The sequence below is a fragment of the Cucumis melo genome, chromosome 9, assembly GCF_025177605.1.
Source record: "Cucumis melo cultivar AY chromosome 9, USDA_Cmelo_AY_1.0, whole genome shotgun sequence".
NCBI classification, from domain to species: domain Eukaryota; kingdom Viridiplantae; phylum Streptophyta; class Magnoliopsida; order Cucurbitales; family Cucurbitaceae; genus Cucumis; species Cucumis melo.
The window spans coordinates 17200163-17205511 of NC_066865.1; the positions used below are offsets into that span (position 1 = coordinate 17200163).

The following is a 5349-nucleotide window of genomic DNA, read 5'->3' on the forward strand; positions in this document are numbered from 1 at the left end:
AGATTGGGTTATTTAGGTAGGGTAATGTAGGGTTGTAAGAAAGTAAAAATAGGATAAGATAGGGTTATTTAGGGATTATGATTATTTATCATATTCCTTGGGCCAAACCGTGTTTGGCCCAATTTCCTAATCCTTTTCCTTCTAAAACCCCACCCAAAACACGCCCTTAGATCTTTGTAGTTTGGGTTAAAAATACTTCTAAACTTTCAAAAGTTTCAATAATGCCTTCAAAATTTTAAAAAGTTACAATAAAAGCAAAAAGATGTAACGATAAGGCTTCAAAAATACTCTTATCGTTAATAGTTAAATAAATTTGAAACTATGGTTTTAACTTTAAATTTTTGTTTTTATTTTGAGTGCCAAGAAATTTGGTGAGAAAATTGGATTGATGATAGTATTTTTGAACATTTTTTTAGTTTAAGGGTATTTATGAAACTTTTAAATAGTATGGATATTTTTGAAACAAAACTTGAATGGTTTCCAACTAAAATTAATGATAACAATATTTTGAACCATTTTCAAGAGTTTAAGAATATTTTTAAAATTTTGGAAACTTTTGAAAGTTTATGGATATTTTTAATAAAACCACAAATTGAGGGACATTTTCTTTAATTTAGCTTAACAAAAATATAGAAAACTTTGTAGAGAGAAAAGTAAAAGACGTGAAGGTAAATAATTGGGAAATTGTAAGAAATAACGAACATGAGGTTTCCTTGTAAAAAACTGGTCCACTTTTTTTAAAATTGTTCAAATACTTTTTCCTCGGTCCATCTTGGAAAAGTTGATACCAAGATTTAGTTTAAAATTTTATTTTTTTCGAACTTATTGATTGTTTTGGATCTTCTTGGTACATCTCACCATATTACCACAAAGATTGCTAACTTTTTTATGTAATCTTTCATAATTTGTTGCTAAATCGTATATTTTCAAAATTTCTTCAAATTCAATTAACTTTACAAAATAGTGTGACAAATTATAACGTAATTTTTCAAGAGAAATTGTTATGAATTGCAAAAAATTTAAACTATTTGCAAAATATAGCAAAAAAAACTTAAAATAACTATAAAGATTTTGATAGATTTTTTAAATAATTTCAATTTTTTAATGTACCTAAAATCCTATTTTCCAAATCTTTAGCAAATTTATGATTTCATAAAGTCACATGAATTTTCAAAATTTCAAATGAGTTATCCGATTATCAAAATAAAAATTTCAAATGGATTCAACATTTTTTTTTCTCGAGAAGGATCAAAGTTTTGGGAAAAAGTGAATAAAATTTGGAATATATATAGAATCTCGTTGTTAATCTTGTCTGAATTTTCATAAAAAAGCTGAAACATATCGAATTTCGGTGTTAAATATACCTAAGATTTTGTCGAAAAAGTCTAAATATATAAAATCTCAATGTTATTTTGCATGAGATTAACATCGAAATTCACATAATTTCTTCAAATTAGAAAGATTGTAGTGACTTCGATGCCATTTGGAATTTGTAGCAGCAGTATGGTGTGACCGAATTTGGATTTATGAAAGTTCACAATTTGAGATTTGGAATTTAAAGAACTTCTAAATTAAGATGAAGATCTAAAACACGGTAAGAGTTTGATATAAAATTTAATAGAGGTAGTCAAGTTTTGAGAAGAATTAAAAATAATTAATATTTACTATATGATTTGGAATAATTATATAATTCTTTTGAAAAATTATATTCCGGATAAATCAAGGTTGAGATTTTAGTGAGAAAACCAAACCAATTTGCTAACATTGAAAAAGTTAAATTTTAAATCTCGGTGGTTGATCTTGTGCGAGATGTACGGAGAACTAACTATTGTAACAAGTTTACAAAAAGGGTGCTATTTTTTAAGACTAAAACTGGGTTATTTTTTACAATTTTCCATAATAATTTTATGATAGATAATAATTAAGAAAAGAATAATAAATTTTGTCCAGTTAAATTCCACCACGTCATGAAAATTATAAATAAATTGGGTCAAGTAATTAAAATGACTCATGCCTATCCACTACAAGAAATGGAGGATCTCCCGACGCAGAAAATCATTGGGATATATTCGAAAAAACATCGAGAAAAAATCTCCCGACAATTAAATACCCATCGTGACCGCGTCAAGAACAAAACGTCAAGAGAGGCCTCGTCGAAGTCGAGAATGCTAGGCATCGGGAATTATAAACTCCCGATGCGTCATACTAGGTGTCTAGAGTTCAAAACTCCCGTCGCCTGCGCAATGCGTCATGAGTGAAGATATAGTCCTGATGAGTAAGTTGAAGCGTCGACCACTGACAGGCTGCAGCTCCCGACGACTATGTGCGTTGAGAGTTTTTTTTTTTTTTTTTACTAATGATTATCTTTCATTTTTTTTATCCCGTGGTACCTTTTTGAGTTTTGATTTGATTTAAAATTCAATAAATTTTCAAACAAAATGTTTTCAAAATTAATAACTACATTGAAATACCAAAGTTAATTTACAAAATTAGAACATATTTCATTAAGAAAAAAGAGAGTTTGTTTACAATGTTCATTTGGAACAATAAATACATAAAAAAATCCATAATCTCTCATCGTCAGACGTCATCGAACCAAGTCCACTCCTACAATCACATGAAAGTAAAATACATTGTTTAAACTTCAAATAACAAAAATGGATGCCAAAAACCAAAACTTTTTCACTAATAATGATCAAACTAACTTCATAATCAACCTACCATTCCATAACAATCCAAAAAACTCACTCCAACATCAACCTACTCCCATAAGAACCCAATGTAACAACTTTAATTGACATTTTGTACAAATGTAACGACAATAGAATACAAACTCCTTACAAAAACTAATTTCGCCATGCCCACCCAAGCTAACAATAATAACATTGAGGACGTTTAAGCGCCCCCCTCCCCCAACCAAAAAAAAAAAAAAAAAACCTACCCAACCTCTAAGGATGCAAAATGTAAGTTCAACTAATGGCTACATAATGGAAGAATAGTCATAACCAATCATCAAAATGCAAAAGTTAGGTTTAACTAAAATATACCATGCTGGACAGTCAGAACCAATAAGAAATAAATCTATCTATCCTCAATAAAATAAAATTAAAAATTTTAAAAATGTGTACCTTAAGTTCAAGGTCCTGTCTGTGCTCGTTTTATTTCTTCAATCATTTTTTTTTTCATTTCTTCAATCATATGGTTGTATTCTTTATTTATACAACTTTGTTCTTCAATCACACGTCCTTGTTCTTTAATCACATGACTTTGTTCTTCAATCATATGGCGTTGTTCTTCAATCATATGACTTTGTTTTCAATCATATGACTTTGTTTTTCAATCCAAGATTGCGAGCTCTCAAGGATATTTCTTAGTTCCCTCACCTCCCTACGTACTTTTTGAGACATTGAACTCGATGCACTGCTACCCACCCTTCTTTGACTTGGGTTTGGGGCCCCAATCAAGACAATTTGAATAGTACGATCGTCTATCTAAAATCTTCTTGCATATTTCTTTTCCTGAGAGTGGTTGAGAACCTTCTGAAATGGGCGTTGATAGTAATTCCAATATTTGATTCAGCACACACAAATAGTTAAGTCATGCACGAAATTAAACTAGAAAATAAGCCATAATGCTAATAACCTTACATGGACATCCTCAGTTGCTTGATTCACGAATTGGTCACTCTTATTGGCATGTGTTTCTTTGAATAGGTCCGCACGTCCCACTCCCCTTGGTGTTCATTGAGCTCAAATTGATCCAATTTATTTCTAAGTTTGATCCAATTCTTGTTCATCGTTGAAGACCTAAAAGATAAATAGATTTGATCATCGAAAGTTAGCAAAAATGAAGTTAAGAAGATTTAAACTATGGATGTCTTGATCTTTAGCACATATAAATATCAATCAAACTAAAATTTTGTTGGCAAAAATTTAGTCAACTTTCAAACAAATTTCTTATTTTTCAAAAAATGCCGATGCTTTTAATGGTATGGAGGTATTGTTTACAACATTTTCCATTAATAAATGCTCCTATTGGTTTGACTTGGTGCTAGCCTATATGTATTGTTGATGATGAAAAACTTGAACTCCCAATAGTTAAAATTTAAAAGGAAGAAGAAGTTCTTTAATGACCTTGCAATGCATATCCAAACCTCTCGTCTAAACATTTCAATCTTCCTATTCCTTCACTCAACATCAATTTTATTTTCTGTCTATCATTACACCTTCTATTCTTTCCCCATTTCTTCTCTAATCCAATTACATCAAATTTGAAAAATCACAACCCAACTTATTATAAAATCCCATTAAACAAAGCTTTACTTCCGACACTTTTTTGGATGTAAGTTTAACATTAGGAGTAATCATCAAAACTTATTCTAACCTAATTCCAATGCATTCTAACCTCAACTTCCACCAAACTACAGGGAGATTCTCACAACAAAACTAGACAAAACAACAATTTCTACGAGGATTTTAGTGTAAGTTCTAGAATTAATAAACTATTTAATCGATTCGTCAAATAAATTTCCAAAACAAAGGGATTTGGAGATTTTCGGGCAAAATTAGTAATCTACATAAATAAAAGCTACCGGAAGAGATAGGGCAGGCGGGGGCGGCAACATTGTCGAAGATGATCTGGACGACTGTGGCACGAACAACGGTGGTGCGTTTTCGAGCGACAGGGTTCTGCTCGACCTTTTTCTCTCGAATATATACTTTGGTGGGTTTTTAAGTGGGAACTCCCAACGCACCCCGATAGGCGTCGGGAGTTCCCCTAACTCTTGCAACCCATCCCCCTCATTGTCCAGCATTGATCACCATCCGCTACCCATCGAGCCTCCGTCTCCGTCTGCCACTGAACACTTGCAGTCCGCGCCTCCGCACGATGGTCAGAGCAACGCCTCTCTCTCTCTCTTTATTCCTTAGATTTCTCTCTCCCTCTCTGTAACTAGCTTCTCCCTCGCAGCCACCCACGTTCAATCGCGCCACTGCCTGTGCTCGTCAGCCACACCGTCGATTGTTTATCTTAATCTTGATTATTGGGTCTGGCTTTAAAGTCTTGAAGGATAGAATATCAGGTTTTCTACATTTTAGAGAGATTCTAAAGTTTTAAAACTCTTTTGGACTTTATATTGTTGTAATTTGGTGTTGAACCCTTAATGTGATTTATATTTAGGTTGGTTTCTGCATTCGCAACTTCGGTGAAATTTTGGATTTTGCAAACGTTGGGGGTAATTGACTTGGCTATGTTTGAGTTGATTTGAGATTAGGTTATCGTTTTATAATTAGAATTAATCGTGCTTTATACTTTAGGGCTTGATTCAAGGTTCCATTAGACAAGAAAGTA

At 32.1% G+C, this 5349-nt stretch overlaps 1 long non-coding RNA gene across 1 annotated transcript; it reads right to left on the minus strand.

The window, feature by feature from the left end:
- Positions 1–2476: 2476 nt before the first annotated feature.
- Positions 2477–5139, minus strand: LOC127151037 (uncharacterized). Its single transcript, XR_007823727.1, has 4 exons — positions 4592–5139; positions 3648–3806; positions 3129–3539; positions 2477–2607 (listed from the first exon to the last, which is right to left on the minus strand). It is a non-coding gene; the product is annotated as an uncharacterized LOC127151037 (long non-coding RNA).
- Positions 5140–5349: the final 210 nt, after the last annotated feature.